The sequence below is a fragment of the Staurois parvus genome, unplaced genomic scaffold (genome assembly GCF_062004578.1).
Source record: "Staurois parvus isolate SC_StPar_1 unplaced genomic scaffold, SC_StPar_1.0 ptg000468l, whole genome shotgun sequence".
Lineage (NCBI taxonomy): Eukaryota > Metazoa > Chordata > Amphibia > Anura > Ranidae > Staurois > Staurois parvus.
Window position 1 is genome coordinate 8,810,671 of NW_028318264.1, and position 20,795 is coordinate 8,831,465.

Sequence of the window (20,795 nt, forward strand, 5' to 3'; positions counted from 1 at the left end):
TGAGAGCAAATACAGAGGGTTCACCACAAGGTGCAGACCATTCATAAGCCTGAAGAACAGAAAAACCAGATTAGACTTTGCCAAAAAATATCTAAAAAAGCCAGACCAGTTCTGGAAAAGCATTCTTTGCATGGGTGAAACTAAGATTAATCTGTACCAGAATGACGGGAAGAAAAAAGTGTGGAGAAGGTTTGGAACAGCTCATGATCCAAAGCACACAACGTCATCTGTAAAACATGGTGGAGGCAGTGTGATGGCATGGACATGCATGGCTTTCAGTGGCACTGGGTCATTGGTGTTTATTGATGATGTGACAGAAGACAGAAGCAGCCAGATGAATTCTTCAGTGTTTAGAGATATACTGTCAGCCCAGATTCAGCCAAATACAGAAAAGTTGACTGGACGGCGCTTCACAGTACAGATGGACAATGATCCAAAACACACCACAAAAGCAACCCAGGAGCTTTTGAAGGAAAAGAAGTGGAATATTCTGCAATGACCAAGTCATTCACCTGATCTCAACCCAACTGAGCATTCATTTCACTTGCTGAAGGCAAAACTAAAAGGCAGAAAGACCCGCAAAGGACAACTGAAGACAGTTGGAGTTAGAGCTTGGCAAAGCATCAGAAAGGAGGAAACCCAGTCTTTGGTAATGTCCATGGGTTCCAGACTTCAGGCAGTCTTTGACAGTAAAGGATTCTCAACAAAATATTAAAAATGAACATTTTATTTATGATTATATTCATTTGTCCAATTACATTTGAGCCCTTGAAAATGGAGGATCTGTGTATAAAAATGGTTGCAGTTCCTAAAATTTGTACTTGATATTTATGTTCAACCCCTTGAATTTAAGCTGAAAGTCTGCACTTCAAATTCATTCGGATTGTTTTGTTTTAATTTATTCTGGTGGCATACAGAGCCAAAAGTATGAAAATTGTGCCTGTGTCCAATTATAAATGGGCCTAACTGTATGTGTCCATGTACACATAGGCATTTAGAATTTAGGTAGTGCATTTACACGTTTTTATCACATTTTGCATTTTCCTCTGGCCAGGGTAGGGTAGGCTAATGTACATGATGCCTAAGTGTTGTTAAGGGAACACTGAAGAAAGAAATCTGATTGAATTGAAGTGTCACTGGGTGTTGTTTGTGATTTGAGATGTATTTATTTGATACTGTGTATACAGTTTCACACAAGTTTTTGGGGGACTGTTTACATATGCTGTTATTTATATGGATACACGGTTTTCACTTTTTCTTACATTCACATATTATTTAATGTTTGGCTCTACACCAGAATATTTTTTTTATTGTATTTTGTTTTTAATTGTCTATATATGAGTGTACACTGTTTTCACTGACTACTAACACTGTACTTGTTGAGGAGTTTGGGCATCCTCTATTTTCATATAATTTCACATAAAGCCATCTTTGAATGTTTTCCCCTTAAATCTCCATTTTTTTTTTACTTATACATACACATTTCAGATAATGGCCTACTAGTGGTGCAAGAATACATTCTAAACATAAAACATTCTAAACATAAAATCTAATTTTTACTTTCAAATATTATTGCCAAAGCATTGCAAAACAAAAAAAAAACAGTTGTTGGTATTCCATTCATATAATGACTACTCACTGCTCTTTAAACAAAGCTTGCATTGTAGCCTCTACTTCCAGTACCAAATTAATTTTGGATACTTTTCTGATACCTTCATCACCACAGGGAAAAACAGAAAAACCCTAGCATATTTTCCAACTAGTGAGCACAACAAAATTAACTAAACTGTTTGTATATCTCTAGCCAAAACTGAGACATTTGTTGTATATATTTGCAAATATATGTAAAGACACACTACAAGGTCAAACCACCTCTGCAAAGTATGGTTCTAGCTCTAATCTATCTGAGTTTCCAACTATGGGATATATAGGGGGAGATTTACTAAAACCGTTGCTCGCACAATCTTGTGACTGTGCATGGTAGCCAATCAGATTCTAACTTCAGCTTGTTGAAGTAAGCTTTGGCAATAAAACCTGGAAGTTAATTGGTTTCTATGCAGAGCTGCACCACATTTAGCACTCACCAGTTTTAGTAAATAACCCCCACAAAGTGATGCATAAATTGGGAGTAGGCTTCCAAGAGGCAGCCCTCCCCTCCCTGATGATACAACAACACACCAGAAGCCCAAAATCGCTAAAGGCAACCTTATGAAGCTGATTTACTAAACAAGCAGAAAATGTTTGCTTTGAAAAGTAAATGTTTACTTTTCAAAGAATATCCAATTATGTGCAAAGAAACATTAAAAAAGAAGGATTTTTGCCAACACATGATTGGATGATTACAGTCAGCAAAGCTCTATCTCATTTACTGTGCTAAGTAAAACTTTTTATTTGATCCACTTTAAAAAGCTTTACCACATTAGCAAATGCCCTAATATCATGGCCTAGTTTTATACAGAATGCCCTAGTCATTTTTGTTTAGAGTGAAAGGATCTACAAGTATTTTTAACAGGGATGCACCCATACCGGTATCAGTATCAGTGCTGATACTGAGTATTTTCATGAGTACTTGTGAAAATACTCTTGATACCTTAACCAATACTTTGCAAAGTGATTTGCGTTAATGGACACAAATTGCACCACAAAAATGAACATGTGATTTGAACAGCAATGTGATTCCCTGTCCAAATCGCATGCAGTTTCCCCACTGCTCCTATGTGAACTCAGGCTTGTCATATCCCAAGTTCACACAGGAGCGATGTATTAAAACTCCTTGCAGGCATCCCATGCTGAGTTTTGGTGGTAAGAGAGGAGAGAAAGCAGCGGGGATTTCAAATCCCCGCAGCTTCCTTTCCTCTCCTTACAGCGATGACAGTTCAGGCTACAAGGCTGTTGATTGGTCAGCACTGTCACATGGACGGTGCTGACCAATCAAATGCTATGCAGCCCAAACTGTCATCGCTGCAAGAAGAGGAGAGAAAGCTGTGGGAATTTCAAATCCCCAGACCTGTGAAGCGGCTTTCTATCCTCTCCTTGCAGCAATGACAGTTTGGGCTAGATGGCATCTGATTGGTTAGCACTGTCCATGTGACAGTGCTGCTGACCAATCAAATGTCCTCTAGCCCGAATGGTCATCGCTGAAAGGAGAGGAAAGAAAGCGACGGGAATATCAAATCCTCACCACTTTCTCTCCTCTTTTACATTACTTTTTTGGCAAGAACAGATTGGTTTGCGTAAAAGCAGCATGATCTAATACCTCTGATGTTTTGTCTCAGTGTAAGCAAGATAAACAACACTTTTTAATAAGCATTAACTTTGTGGCATATATATTTGATTTCCAGTTAAACAGGAACAGTTAAAGGGCAAAAATTTTTAAACCTACTACAGGACAATTTTATGGTACAGTTCATAAAGGCCCCTACCAGGAATGATGCTCTGCTGGACCTGGTAATCTCAAGCCATGCACAGCGTATTACAAATGTCCATATAAAAGAACATCTGGGTAGCAGTGAATATATCATGAAATAATTTATTGTTAGCTGTAAACAGCAAGCACATACGGGAAAAAGAAAAGCGCTCAATTTTAAGAGAGCTAATTTTCCAAGGCTGAGAGCTGCTCTCCAAGATACAACACATAAATTGGAGTTCTTCAAAAAGACTGTATGTGAACACACTGCAAAATATATTCCCATGGGCAACAAGTTTAAAAGGCTAAAAATCAAACCTATGTGGCTTACGGCCAAAGTTAAAAAGGCTATAGATAATAAGAAAAGAGCTTTTATTCAATATAAAAATGAAGGAACACTATCATTGTTTAAACATTACAAAGAATATAACAGAATATGCAAAAAGGAAATAAAGGCCGCAAAAATTGAAACCGAACGACAGATTACAAAAGATAGCTGGACCAACCCCCAAAAATTCTTCAAATATATTAATAGTAAAAAGGTCCGATCTGAGCATGTAGGCCCTTTACAAAATAATGATCTAGAGTGGGTGACTGGGGACAAAGAGAAGGCAAATTTATTTAATACCTTCTTCAGCTCTGTGTATACAAAGGAGCATGGGGGAGTTCTTGTCCATAATAGGCATGGTACTGACACAGCTCCAGATGATCCACATTGGCTCACAATTGATATGATCCAAAAATATTTACACAGTATACAGGTGAATAAAACACCTGGACCGGATAGCATACATCCACGGGTCCTTAAAGAATTGAGCTCTGTCATTTCAAAGCCATCGTTTCTAATTTTTAGGGACTCTTTAATGACTGGCAAAGTACCACTGGATTGGCGTAAAGGCCAATGTGGTGCCAATATTTAAAAAGGGGTCAAAATCTTTACCAAGTAATTATACACCTGTTAGTTTAACTTCTATAGGTGGGAAGATACTGGAGAGTTTAATAAAGGACCACATAGATGAGTTCTTGCTGAAAAAAATATTTTAAGCAACAGACAGCATGGATTCATGAAAGACAGAAGTTGTCAAACAAATCTGATTTCTTTTTGTGAGGGGGTGAGCAAAACCTTGGACAGACAGGTGGTGGTGGACGTGGTATACTTGGATTTTTCAAAATCATTTGACACAATTCCCCACACACGACTAATGTGGAAGGTAAAGTCTACAGGCTTGGAAACATCCGTATGTAAATGAATAGAAAACTGGCTAAAAGATTGTATTCAGAGAGTAGTGGTTAATGATTCATACTCTGAATGGTCTGGGGTCATCAGTGGTGTACCCCAAGGTTCAGTGTTGGGACCCTTACTTTTTAATATATTTATAAACGCCATAGGGTCTGAGATTAAAAATCCCATTTCAGTCTTTGCAGATGACACCAAGCTGTGCAGTGGAATAACGTCCTTACAGGATGTCTCCAACTTATAGACACACACAGAGGCCACTCGGGAGAAAGAAAGCATTTTTGATTGCTCTGGGGGCACTTGCAGGGGGCAGAGGCCTAAAGTGCCAGCAGGGGACCCGAGAAGAAGAAGAACCGTTACACAAAAAAGGTAGGTATGACATGTTTGTTCCCACCACTAAAGAGAAGTTGATCTAACAGTTGGCTTCTCTTGAATGGGAATGTTGTACATTTTTCATTTATTAGGCACTGCAGCAATCATGATTGGTTTCATAAGATAAATACCACAAATTTCAATGAAATAATGCATGTCTTTTTGTGGTTTTTAGTGAATTGCAACAGGGCAGTTTTTTATCTTTTATGTGTTTGCAGATCACTAGTAAATTGTGAGATTTTGCCTTTATCAAAGCAGCCTGATTAGTCTCAGACTCATGTAAATTTACTTGTTTCTTGTATTTAGTACACAAGTACACATTTTAAACTAGCCTAATGCTAGAAATTTGAAATTAAATTAGTTTATGATAAATATGTTACTTTAGAATTAACATTGACATATAATATTCAGAGCCAGGGTTATTTAACTGAATGAGCCAGTGACAAAATAATTATTAACATATTGTATGATTTTAGTTTCATAATCATTTCATGTGCAAAAAGAAACAACTAAAATAAATTTGTTCTGAGATGTCTTAATTATGGTGCCAAGGTGAATTAAAGGTGTGTGGCATAATTTGACTTGAACTTGATAGCAGATTAGAAAGCACACATTTCAAAGTCAGCAAAGATTACAATATAACAATTTTCCTGGCTGCACAAGAGGTAGGTAAATAGAATTGCCTTAAGGGAACAAGCGTATTTAAATAAAGAAAGTCAAACCATTATTTCAGGTTAAGTCTCATTATTATTCAATGCAAAAAATACATACCATTCAATGTCATACTCGTGCTATTTAATAATACATTTGCATGAAAAAGCTATAAATTTATAATGTAATATTAGTGCTGCAGTGGACAAGCATGAAGTGGCTGAAGTGCACAACCATGATCTACTGTATATAAGAATGATGAGATGCAAGGGAGGCCTGGTCTCCAGGCATGGTTTGAATGATTTAGGCCACTCAGAAAGGACACACAGAGGTAGGAGTGTGGCCACATAGGAATTCTGTTTTTTTATTACTCTTTTATTCCAGTGATTGTTAGAGTAATTTCAACTCCAGAAATCTTTAAAAAAGAATTCTGGGATAGGTAAAAAAAAAATCACCCATTAGTACACCCCCTAAACAAAACACTAAACAGGTAATAACATTTTGAAAATTCTTACCATTTAGAAGAAATGCCTAATTGAATTTTCATAACCTTTTCCCTGTAATTCAAAAGATAGCTGCATCTGCTGTATAAGGAGAAGGTGTAACAGCAGGGATTACATTATATCCTCTCCTCTCTCTCTGCAGTAAAAGGAAACTACAGTTCCCATCAACCACAGAGAATTGTAGTAAATGTAGGCAGGTACACTAGGCCTGCACATAGTTACATAGTTAGTCTGGCTAAAAAAATACAAAGGTCCATCCGGTTCAACCATAGAAAAAAAAAAAGTTATAATCCTATACCCACAGTTGATCCAGAGGAAGGCAAAAAAACCAACAAAGCATGATCCAATTTGCTCCTGCTGGGAAAAAAATTCCTTCCTGATCCCTTGAGAGGCAATCAGATATTCTCTGGATCAACTTTACCTATAAATGTTAGTATCCAGTTATATTCTGTGTATCTAAGAAAGAATTCAGGACTTTTTTGAAGCAATCCACTGAGCTGGCCAGAACCAACTCTTGAGGGAGTCTATTCCACATTTTCACAGCTCTCACTGTGAAGAAACCTTTCTGTGTTTGGAGATTAAATTTCTTTTCCAGATGAGGTCTAATGATTTGTACCGGGGTAATATGATATCTCTCTCACTCTGGAGTCTATACCTCTTTTAATACAAGAGAGGATTTTTCTCGCTTTAGAAACTGCAGCTTGGCATTGCATGCCATTATTAAGCTTGTGATCTACCAGAACTCCCAGATCCTTCTCCACCATTGATTCCCCCAGTTGTACCCCCCCTAGTATGTATGATGCATGCATATTCTTAGCCCCCAAGTGCATAACCTTACATTTATCAACATTAACCTCCTTGGCGGTATGATTATTTCAGATTTTTGGTGCTGAAAGCGGTACCATTTTTTTGCATGGAAATATGTATTTTTTTTATTGTAGGCTGTAATTTTTAGGAAAAACTCACTGAAATCTGTCCGAACAAGAGTCTAGTAAACATCCCGGGTATGATAAAATTTGAAACACAAAATCATAAATTATAATTTAATAAATAATCATAAAAATAATATAAAAATAATAAAAAATTTAATTCAATAATATAATCAAACCAAAAACACTGAAATGTGAAATAGAGCGCCAAGTTCGCACATTGCTGAGCTCAGTCGCAAAATCGTTTTCAGTGTCTGATGACGAATTTCCCCCACGAATCATTATCACTCAATTCTGCAAGTGGTTCTGATTTACTATCGCTGTTCTCTAGCTGATCTAAACCGCTTTTGACCTAAAGGGACACTTTTTGGACGCCATGGACATTTCTCAGTTTCCAGGCAGAAAGAACAGACAAAATGCAGGCAGGGCGCAGGACAAAGCACTCGGGACAATATGTATGTGAAATTGGTTGAGACAGCAATGTTTTACTATGTAAAATGTAAAAAAAAAAAAAAAGACATTTTTTAAAATTTTTAAATTTCCCGCCTCCGGCGGCGGCGGCGCCCGTACGTCCCGATGTCACAGGGACAGGACACAGAAGCCGGATGCCGGCATCGGCCGGAGGAGATGGCCGGGGACGCTGCAGGGGACACATCGTGGGAGCGCAGGGTAAGGTAAGTGAAGAACACATGCCGGAGCAGTGCCGCAGGGTAAGCCCGAGTGTAGCTCGGGGTTACCGCTTTTGGTACTGAAATGTTACCCCGAGCTACACTCGGGAATACCGCCAGGGAGGTTAAACCTCATTTGCCACATAGTTGCTCATGACACGTCGAATGTGTCTGAGAGTTTGCCCACCACAGAAAGTGGGGCTGAATTACATCACTGCTTCTTAGAGAAAACTACAGAAGAGATGTGCCAAGACCAGTGTCTGGGGGAATAGAAGGCAAAGCAGCCACCAGTCTTACAAACAGGAAACTGAAGAGAATTGCTGGTTTGATTTGAAAATGAATAGGCTATTTCATAGCAACTACTAAGTGAACCGCTCCCCAGCTCACCCCCTCAATTTAAATTTCCTCACATATCACAAATCTGCTAAGCGACATATCAGTATGGATGTTATACCACTACCTTAAAATCAATCTTTCCAAAACCGAGCTTTTATTATTTCCTCCTCCTTGATCCCCCACTCATGACTTTACCATTGGGTTCAAGAGCACAACCAATAGTCCCTCCCCTCATGCCGGGGTGCTAAGTGTAATCCTAGACTCTGACCTCTCCTTTGGGCCCCACCTTCCAATCACTGACTAACTCATGCCGCCTCAACCTCCACAACATTTCCAAAATTTACCCCTTTCTGACCGATGATACCACAAAACAACTCATCCACGCCTTAGTTATATCCCGCCTCGATTACTGCAATTCCCTCCTCACTGGTCTACCATTATACAGGTTATCCCTCTTCAGTCTATCATGAATGCTGCTGCTAGACTCATACACCTTACCAACCGATCAGTGACTGCTGCTGCTCTCTGCCAGTCCCTTCATTGGCTTCCACTAACCCAACATATAAAATTCAAAATACTAACCACAACATACAAAGTCATCTACACTGCCCCTAACTACATCACCAACCTCATCCGAAGATATCGTCCAAATCGCCCGCTCCGCTCCTCCCAATACATCTTGCTCTCTAGCTCCCTTGTCACCACCTCCCAAGCTCGCCTCCAGGACTTCTCCCACCCTCTGGAACTCCCTACTGCAATATGTCTGGTCAGTCCCCACCTTGTCTGCATTTAGGCGATGTTTAAAAACTCACTTATTCAGAGAAGCCTACCCCACCTCCACCTAAGAACTGTATTTGAGCCACCTCCATCAGATCATTGCCTACAGCTATAACCTTTTGCACCACCTCCCCCTTCCTTTAGATTGTAAGCTCGATGAGCAGGGCCCTCCTATTCCTTCTGTACTGAAATGTATTGTAATTGTACTGTCTCCCTTTATATTGTAAAGCGCTGTGCAAACTGTTGGCACTATATAAATCCTGTATAATAATAAAGATGGATGACATATTCAAGGTAGGAAATCAGCAACAAGGACATATAAATAAGTTTTTGCCTGGAGTTCTGCTTTACGGGCTTATGTATAGGGAAGAGAAGACACCAATATCCACACTTCACTAGACACAGCAATGTTTCTAAACACCTCGGCCTGCATTATACGATATTCACAAAAAGCAGGCTGCAATATGATGATGGTAGTGTCCCAAGGAGTTCTGTCTGCTTGGCGCTGCCCCCAGATTGGATAAAAGGCCATTCAGGTGATTTTGACAGATGACTGGGCTGTCTTCTTTCTCGCTTTTTTTCTTTTATTTATTTGGTTGGTGCTTCACTTGTTTGGTGTGCATAATGTAAAATGCACTGTTGCTAACCAACGTTTAAAATAAATACTGCTATTTAAGTTAAATCCATTTAAATCACATTTTGCATTCTAAATTAACATTGAAATATATAAAAAGATCATCATTTCATATTCTAACAAACACAGAGACAGCTGCATTGTTATTTTTAGTGCCAGATTATGCATTTAGCTAAGGTGTTGATATACTTTCTTCTATCGAATTACACAGGGGAACATCCCAATACACCAAGCAAGTATCTTAGTGTAAGTTGCCAATTGGCTTTGGATATCTTTTATAACATATACATGTGTCATAAAGACAAGCGGTTGACATTTAAAAAATGCTTATAAAAAGACACATAGTTCAACATTAATGATAAATAATATTTAAAATAACCTCTAATCTATTTAAAGTGGACTTTGTGAATTTACAGCAAAGTCACAATTTTAAAATATGCCCTTATACGTGTTGAAACACTGAGTAAACGTTTTAAAGGCATCTGTAGAGGAATAAAGTTAGACAATAAATACTGACCATATCCACCTGTGACACCTAGGCAAGGGTGAAGTTATCCTCCTTATGTGAGATCTGGAAAATTTTAGAGTAGCCCATATCTCCCGGAGAAGATGCTCTCAGCACTGTGCTGCAGCATCTTCTTTTGAAATTTGGAGTATTCACCATTTCTCAGGATCTCACTGGTAGACTGATGACGTCACCCCCTGCATTACAAAACCCAACTTTTTTCCTCTAAATGTTTTTTTTTTTTTACTTTTACTCTGAATTTCCAAGGATTGGTGAGACACATTTAAAAAAAAGGTGGAGTGCAAGGTCCCCTTTAACCACTTGGCGCCGGCCGAATGCAAATGTGCGGCCTCCCGGTGTCTGGGCCTAGACGCCGAGCGGCTGCACATTTGCGTTCTATTAAAAAACACATGTGCTGAAAGCGCACGCCCTGAGTGCTTCCAGCACACATGTCCGGTACTCAAGGAAAGGTCCCGATCTCCTCTTTCGATCGGGACCTTTCCCGATCATGTGACCGCCATGACGGCGTGTGACGGTGGTCACATGACCCTAAGCCCTGCCCCGCCTCCTGGCTTCTGAAACCCTTAAAAAGGCCAGGAGGCGCCGGCGCCAATGTCAAGGTCCTACCTTTCCTCAGAGCTTGTGCATCACATGTGCTGGGGTCCATCTTGGGTTTCTGCAAAGCATGGTGGGAACCTTTATGCCTTCAGGCTTCTGCGGCTCCTCCTCGGAAGGGTGTGGTTCATCACATTTAAGCCTGCTGTCTGCAAGTGCTCTCTGCATTCGTGTCTTGTGTGTTAGTGTTGCAATAGCTCTGCTTATACTCTCGTGGCTCTCCTGGAAACTGACTCGGCTTTTGACTAGACCATTCTCTGCGTTTTCCTTTGATCTGACCTCCCGTTGCTGAACCCGGCCTGTGACCTGTTATTCTTGTCTACCATTCTGTACCGTTTGTCTCGTTGTTATCGACCCGGCCTGCCCAACTACGCTTTGTCTGATCTGGCTCCTACCAGCGACACGCCATTGGCGGCGGCCATTACCGCAACTGGGGTGTCTTGGGGGCCAAAACCTGGTTCCTGGCTGCGTCAAGTCCATCCCCACCATCAGGGACCCTGGTAAAGAGCAGCCTGGGACTTAGACTCCGCGCCCTGAGGGACTCTGGTCTATGGGTGGGGGTTGTCGTCAGTCGGTGCGTGACCCTGCCACTAGCTCCTGCCCTGACAGCCAAGTAGTTAATAACCATAGTTTATCATTAAACAAATGTACCATTTTCCCTTAAATAACACTCTGTTGCAGCTCACTGCTGATAACTACATTACACAACAAATTTGTCCTGTAGAAATTAAATAGTGTAAAAATCAACACTGACCAGTCGATATTTAAAAGAGCCTGTACTGTATTATGAGGTAAAAATAATGGCTGAACAGGGGCAGACTGACAACTCATGGGGCCCCCAGGCAATTAGGGGATCATGGGGCCCCTGTGTCCTTCCCCACACTCAAAGCACACCCAAAAAAGCCTATAAAAAGGTACCAGGGGCATTTCATGGGGCCCCCTACTGACCATGGGCCCTCGGGCATTGCCCGAGTGCTCGAATGGTCAGTCCGCCCCTGTGGCTGAATTGTCTCCATAATTTTCATATTGCCTTCAAAATGTGGATTTTAAGAGCCCACACTGATGGTTATGTATTTAGGAGCAAAACGTGACATTTCAAAAATGCAATGAGAAGCAGATCTCAGTAAAAAAAAGCACATATTCACCAAAAACACTAATATGGGTAAGTACAGATCCACCAGTTTGTTAACCTCCCTAGCGGTCTGATTATGTCAGTATTTCTGTGCTCAAAGCGGTACATTTTTTTGCATGGAAATATGTCGTTATTTATTGTAGGCCTGTAATTTTTAGGAATGACTCACTGAAATCTGTCCGAACAAGAGTCTAGTAAACATCATGGGTATGATAAAATTTGAAACACGAAATCATAAATTATAATATTATAAATAATCATAAAAAATAATAATATAATAATAATAAATTTAATTCAATAATATAATCAAACCAAAAACACTGAAATTTGAAATAGAGCGCCAAGTTCGCACATCACTGAGCAAAGTCGCAAAATCGTTTTCAGTGTCTGATGATGAATTTCCCCACAAATCATTATCACTCAATTCTGCAAGTGGTTCTGATTTACTATCGCTGTTCTCTAGCTGGTCTAAAACCGCTTTTGACCTAAAAGGGACGCTTTTTGGATTCCATGGACTTTTCTCAGTTTCAAGGCAGAAAGAACGGTAAAAATGTAGGCAGGGCACAGGGCAAAGCACTCGGGACAAAATGTATGTGAAATGGTTTGAAACAGTAATGTTATACTATGTGATTTTAGTGTATTTAGTGAATGTCACTTTTTAAACACGTTTCGTCACTTCCATAAGAAGTCCGGAAGTGACGAAACACGTCAGAAGATGTGACGTCTGACGTAATTGCGCAAAACCGGAAGTGGCGGCGTGGCCATTTTGTTGACTGGAAAAACGTGGTTTTGATATCAGGAAATGCTGTGGCTGGATCATGGGAATTTAATGCTGAATATTCCAAGTCCCTAATGTAAGATGCTGCATTAAATGTTTTAATACTCATTACAATATGCTACATGGGTCTTTTCTATCTTTTATGAGGATTATGGAGAACTGAAGGTTTACCCTATATGCAGTTAATGAGGGCTTGGAAGTGACTGCTATAACATCTGAGTATCCCTTAAAGCTTGATATTACTCCATGAGGGTAATGGTATGCATTCTTGCCATTTAGAGGTGGTCACGGAGTGTTCACTTTATTTGTTTAAGTTATATATCATTTTTAATAATTAAAATTTTTGGTTTTTTTGCTGTTTTTGAGTGTACATAATTTATCACTTTACATTAGTTTATTGGAGTGTACACGGAGTGATTTTGAATGATTCACGTGTTACTCATAGTTGAATCTCTTTATATCAATATATATTATGTTAATTTTTGCACATGTAATTTTTGCACAGATATAGTATATACTTAATTGTTTAAAAGGTATATACATTTATTTGAAAGTAATACACTATTTTAGTTTTATTTTTTCGAGGTATCACTGGGTCCGGAATGCTGGAAATATTGAAGTTAGACACACAGGATCGAGATATTTTGGTGGACTGAAAAAATATTTTTGGAGACTTTAAATTTATTTTTGGGACTTTAAATTTATTTTTGGTTTGTTTGATTTATTGAGTTGAGGTGAAGGAAAAGGTTTTATTATTAGTATTTGCTTTCAAGGGTGAAAGTGTGACTTTCTTGGGCTTAAAAGTTGAGTATTCATTATGAGAGCTATTTTAAGTTTTAAGTTGCCAAGTGATTTATTTAATAATTGGTTCAGAAGGAATCGGTCGACTTTCGGTACATGTGTACTACTGTCTGTTCAACAGAAGCAGTTCTAACGACTGGTTTCTGCTGAATGCTGGCAAACCAGCATTTAATCAGTACTTTCTGCCAGTGGCTGCAGCACTGATCTATGTACAGTAAAGAAAATAAGTATTTGATCTCCTGTTGATTTTGAATGTTTGCCAAAGAAATGATCAGTCTAAAAATTGAATGGTAGGTGGATTGTAACACTGAGAGACAGAATAGCAACAAAGATTTAAAAGAAATGCATGTCTAACAAATTATGCACTGATTTGCATGTTCATGAGGGAAATAATTATTTGATCCCCTATCATTCAGCAGGATTTCTGGCTACCAGGTGTCTTTCATACAGGTAACAAGCTGAGATTAGAGGCAATCTCTTAAAGGGAGTGCTGGTAATCTCATTTTGTTACCTGTATAAAAGACACCTGTTTACAGGAGCAATCAAACAATCCAATTCCAAACTTTCCACAATGGCAAAGACCAAAGAGCTTTCCAAGGATGTCAGGGACAAGATTGTAGACCTACACAAGGCTGGACTGGGCTACCAAACTATCGCTTGGTGAGAAGGTGACAATTTTGGTGCAATCATTCGCAAATGGAAGAAACACAAAACAACTGTCAGTCTCCCTAGGTCTGATGCACCATGCAAGATCTCACCTCGTGGAGAGTCAATGATCACGAGGACAGTGAGGAATCATCCCAGAGGATTTTGTCAATGATCTCCAGGCAGCTTGGACCACAGTCATCAAGAAAACAATTGGTAACACACTATGCCAACAAGGATTAAAATCCTGCAGTGCCCACAAGGTCCCTCTGCTCAAGAAAGCACATGTCTAGGCCCATCTGAAGTTTGCCACTGAACATCTCAATGATGCAGAGGAGGACTGGTTGAAAGTGTTGTGGTCAGATGAGATCAAAATCGAGCTCTTTAGGATCAACTCAACTCGCCGTGTTTGGAGGAGGAGGAATGCTGCCTAGGACCCCAGGAACACCATCCCAACTGTCAAACATGGTGGTGGAAACATTCTGCTTTGGGGGTGTTTTTCTGATAAGGGGACAGGACAACTGCACCACATCAACGGGACGATGGACGGGGCAATGTACCGTTAAATCTTGTATGAGAACTTTCTTCCCTCAGCCAGGGTGTTGAAAATGGGTTGTGGATGGGTGCTCCAGCATGACAATGACCCAAAACACACAGCCAAGGCAACAAAGGAGTGGCTCAGGAAGAAGCACATTAAGGTCCTGAAATGGCGTAGCTAGTCTCCAGACCTTAATTCGATTGAAAATTTGTGGAGGAAGCTAAAAGTTCGAGTTGCCAAATGTCAGCCACCAAACCTTAATGACTTGGAGAGGATCTGCCAAGAGGAGTCGGCCAAAATCCCTCCTGAGATGTGTGCAAACCTGGTGGCCAACTACAGGAAATGTCTGACCTCTGTGATTGCCAACAAAGGATTTGCCACCAAGTACTAAGTCATGTTTTGTGAAAGGGATCAAATACTTATTTCCCTCGTGAACATGCAAATCAGTGCATAATTTGTTAGACATGCATTTCTTTTGAATTTTGGCTGCTATTCCGTCTCTCAGTGTTACAATCCACCTACCATTTGGTTTTTAGACTGATCATTTGTGAGTGGACACACATTCAAAATCAGCAGGGGATCAAATACTTATTTCCTTCACTATATTCTGATTGTGGGGGTGTCACATCTGTCAGAATACAAAGACATATCTAGAGAGCTCCCTGCATCAACATTGCTTGTGGTGATGCGGTGATCTGTGAGCTATTTTTTTTTCATTCAACCTGCTGGTTGTATAAAAAAAAACAAAAACGGATATACCCTGCGTTAGGCACAGTCATGAAGCCAATACAGCCTACTCCTGGCCATCACTACTAGGCACTACTAAAGCTACTACTATCATGCAGAGGAAAGAAGGAAGGAAAAAGCCCACTCACCACCGCTGCCAAACATAGAAAGTAAAGTTAAAGGAAAAACATTAGCCTTTTAGAAAAAAATGTTATATATTATAGGAACTGCAGGACTAATATGGAAAAACACACGTTTAATGACTATAGACTCTATAGTATAGAGCACTGAAATATTTATCAAAACATATGCATATCTGGGGTTCCTATATTCAGGATAAAAGGAGAAAATAATTTTGTTAAAATATTTGAAATAGTAATAGTTATTAAAAATGTGTTACACTTTAAATTCTTTGTTTAATTTCAACTTTGAAATAATCATTTCTTGGGGGGGGAGTTAAATCTATATCTACATGGTGTCTAGTATCTAGTATTTTTTATGCAGATTGTTTTGTGCTTTAGCGTGATTCATAAACCAAGAAGTTTGATATTGAAAACCCCTGATTTAAAAAACATTTACCAGGTGCCCCAGAGTTATTTTTTTGTCATGCTTTAATTGTGCACCAAAGTCTTTAAAAGAAAAAAAAGCATTACCTGAGCTCCTACTTATAATTTGGGCTAATTTTCTAAGGGTGTTGAGAATGTTCATTCAATACATTTTATGAATATTTACTTCAATTATCAAGGCATGTGAAAATCAAATTACTGTTTACTTTTATCATCTGTACATAATTGGATAACTGAAGTGAATGTTCGCACATTTTATTGACCAGACAATCTCAACTCCCTCAGTTAATTAGCCATCTTGTTTCAAAGTATTAGTCAACTATTTGATCTGAAGCCTCAATTATTTCAGATAACAGATTCAATATGATCATAATAAAGAGATAATCAAGAAGTTCCCTACTATGGTGGTATTAGATCTAGAGAAAAGGAAATACATTAAGCTGAATCAGACTCACTATAGTGCTGGTATCACTAGATAACCCTAAACATTTTTGGACTTCATAGAAAGCAGGTTTAGTGGTAAGGCAACTGTATCTCAGAACCTAGCAGATCCATCACTAAAATGAGAAACATTTAATTATATAGGGAATAAGAAAGTTCAAACTGGGAAGTTTTATCACAAGAAATTAAATACTGTATCAATACTATAATGTATTAAACTTCCCACTGTAAAATTTAGGATGAATTTGCTAAATAGTATTCTAAATTACCATGGACTTAAAGTAGTAGCAGAACTCATTCTACAAAATATTATATATATAATACTAAATAAAGAGTCACATTATTGTGATGTGTTAGAAAGATCCACCTCCAACCCTGGGATTATAATAATAAATATGTCACAAGGAATTTTAATTAGATAAATATACTTTCGATAGCAATTTTAGACACATCATGTTTCAGGTACATATGGTAGAAAGCACATTTTACTGTGAATTAACATAATGCAAAAGATTAAGCAAGGTGCATTGCCATTGCACTGCAATCTAAAACACACAGGCAGTGGACCACAACATAAATGTGTCTAAGCACAGATGTGCAGGTACAATAATTCCTACATTATGCTACATTGGCAGACCATTAAAATTGAATGCGCTGTGCTGTCTCTATGCAAAATGAATGTGCAATACATGTTAATGCACATGGGGTAACATGTTGCAAAAAATGTACATCTGCCATTACATCACAGTGTAACAATCTAAAAAAAAAATGCAACAAGGGTTTTTCTGACAAGTATAAAGCAAATATGCATGTGTTCATTGCAAATAACATGCTAAAAGATACCAGAGTTTGCATACATATATGCAGTAAAGTGTTACATGCAGTACCTATAAGTAGTATATAAAAAAATCTAGAATGTAACAGTTACAATAAAGATTGCAAAGACTTCAATTGTTAACTGTCTCCATACTTAACAGTCTTCAATCTTGATACCTCAGTTGTCCATTGCAATGTGTTCATGGTGATTCGGAATAGTAAAGACAGTTTGGTCACCTCTGGCTGCAACACAAGACACGAGCATTCCAAGAAAGCTCCCATGTCTTGTGTTGTAACCAAAGGTATCTCAATAATGCCAGGGTGAGGTAGTTCTTTCTTTCTTTGCATGTCTCTCCCAACAATTCAGCCTAGAGAAAAAGAAAACAATACTTGTGTTACTTGCTGCATTTGTTGAAATCATTCATCACTGGGTCTTAAACTTTTTCTTATCTACTGATAACATTGCTATATGTTTGCACAACCAGGATTTGTTCAAGGACAATTTAATAAAGTAAAGGCAAGGTAGTTATTTTATCTGACATTTATTTATTGCTTTGTTACTTTTTAAAAATGCCATGTATTCTTCCCACAAAGATAATCCAGAAAACAAAATGCAAGCATATTTCTCCATGGCTGGAAGCTGGAAATGGAAAGTGAGAGACACCGTCATATTAACACTTTCCCTTATGCCCATCTGCAGAAAAGCCAAGATTTCCTGCCTAAAAGCAGACATCATGCTGCACTGCCATTCCACTGCCATATGAGCCTGCCTCAGTGGCCAGTGAAGGGGCTTTCATCAGACAGGAAAATGTTGGTCATAGAAGTTTAGCCATGAAACCACAGAAACTAAGAAAAGTAATAGCAAGCATCTGGTAGTGTTTGTTTTTAGAAAGAACTTTGAAATTAAACTAGTTAAAATGGAGTATATGTTAACTTACTTAACTAGATACCAGAAAAGATATTAGTAAGTGATTTCAGTGGCATGTATCTGGACTGCTGAGTAGTGCTTTTAAACTTTTACAGAGGTGTTCCGAAAAGCCAAGATATTCTATTAAAAACAGGGTTGTGTGGAAATGATTTCTCTATTATGTTCAGAACAGGGGCGGACTGACCACTTGGAAACTCAGGCACTGCCCGAGGGCCCGGGGTCAGTAGGGGGCCCCATGAGATGCCCCTGGTACCTTTTTCATAGGCTTTTTTGAGTTTGGGCAAGGACACAGGGGCCCCATAATCCCCTATTGCCCGGGGGTCCCATGAGTTGTCAGTCCGCCCCTGGTTCAGAACTAAAATATACAATATGTACTCTTATATTTAAAGAAAATATGAAATATTGTGGATTATTATTTCATATTTACATACAACAGCAGGTGAAGCTACAAGTTCCTTTTCACACATTCCTATGTATGGCTACTTTACTGCAAAAAGATTATTGTTTATAGGGTTCAATAGCTAAAGTTCAAATTTACACACACAAATGAATGAGTCAGAGGAGCTACAAATAGCCCCTCCCTCTCTGTCTCTGCCAGCTCTGATTAGACAGGGCCATAAAAAATGTAATGCAGATATGTTTAGCTTTTCATAAAGCTGGCTATACAGTTGTAGAATTTAGTTAAATTTTTTTTGTTTTAAGAACATTCGATTTTCTAATGTTATTATGGCAAAATTGATGTTTATTCTTGAGCACAATGATAAACAAATTTGAAGAAGCAGGATGATATATTTTTCTCAAACAAATTAATTTCTAACAATGAATGTGGTTTTCTTTCAGGAAAGTCTATTCACTCTGAAATTGAATGTTAATAGCAAATGTATTTTGAAGTACTTTTGAATGACAGTCTTCAAGTCTTAGAATGTACTGATGAGAATTTTTGTTTGAATGGTTGTACAAACGTTCTTTAAAAACCTACTAGTGTATAGCCTGTTTAAGATCTTTTGTGCAGTCTACCAGATTGATGTGCCCAGCCGTAAATAGCACTGACAAGGGTAAAGACGTGCAACATGAACAGATTAAAATGACTGGCGGGGAACCCAAGAAGAAGGGGATCGGGGCTGCTTTGTGCAAAACCACTGCACAAAGCACGTAAATGTGACATGTTTGTTATTTAACCGCCTCCCACCTGCCATATAAGGTAATGATGGGAGGGCAGCAGTTCTTGTTCTAGGAAGATGTCAGATGTTGTCCTCCCACTCCAATTGTGCGTGTGTGCCCTCGGGGGCACAAAGCATGGCGATCGGGGTTTGCTGTGTCCCTGGGACACAGCGGATCACCAATCACTGTAAAGAGCCGATGACATCGGCTCTGTCATGTGATCAGCTGTGTCCAATCACAACTGATCACATGTGAATAGGAAATGCCAATTATAGGCAGTCCTCTCCTCCCGCTGACAGATCATGAGGAGAGGAGAACCGGTAATCAGCATTACTCAGAGCGGACATCTACACTGATCATCGGGGCTACATTGATCATCAGGGCACTGATCATCAGTGCCCTATCAGTGTCACCTGTAAGTGCCCATCAATTCCACCTGTCACTGCCCATCAATGCCACATACCAGTGCCCATCAGTGCACATCAATGCCATATATCAGTGCCTACCAGTGCACATCAATGCCACACAAAGGCCCATCAGAACTGCCTTTCAGTGCCACCTATCAGTGCCAGTCAGTATCGCCTATCACTGCCACCTATCAGTGCCCATCAGTGCTGCCTATCAGTGCCCATAAGTGCTGCCTATCAGTGCCTGTCAGTGCTGCCTAATAGTTCCAATCAGTGTCGCCTAACAGTTCCAATCAGTGCCACCTATTAGTTAACAGTCAGTGCCGCCTATCAGTGCCATATATGAGTGCTGCCTTTCAGTGCCCATCAGTGATGCCTGTCAATGCCCACAAGGGATGCCTGTCCATGCCTGTCCATAGTGCACATCAGTGAAGGAAAATTACTTATTTACAAAATTTTATAACAGAAACAAAGAAAAAACTTTTTTTTCAAAGTTTTCAGTATTTTTTAGTTTGTTTAGCAAAAAATAAAAACCCCAGAGGTGATTAAATACCACCAAAAGAAAGCTCTATCTATCTCAAAAAATTTATAAAACGTTTGTTTGGGTAAAGTGTTCCATGACCGTGCAATTGTCATTCAAAGTGCGACAGTGCTGAAAGCTCAAAATTGGCATGGGAAGGAAGGGGGTAAAAGTGCCCAGTAGGCAAGTGGTTAAAAAAAAAAAAACTTTAATATAATTTTAAATTAATTAATTATTTACTTTACATACATTCATGCTAAATATCTTTAACATACAATGTGTTAAAGGGTAACTCCACTTAATAGCAAGTAAAAAAAAATAATATAGCAATTGCGACTCAGTTCATATTATAATTGAATGTTATTAAAAATTACCTTTTATTTTCAGTCTGCAGCTCTGTAATTCTCTGTAAATCGCAATGCAATTTGGCTACCTGGAGGTGTTCTGTACACAGAGTGTGTACAGAACTCCCCCGAAAATTCATTTCTTGGCTTATTAATTTTCCCAGAAGCCTGGACTAAGATACAAATCAGATTTTGAGCATCCTCTGAAACAAAAAGGTCATCTTTGGTGAGGACCTCCCAAAGGGAACTCACATCTAAAGGGATTCAGACTTAGTCAATTTCCTCCTTAGAGTCCTACAAGTGCAGTTGCTAACTGATAATTATAAAATCACTCCCATACAGATTCACTCTGCACATGG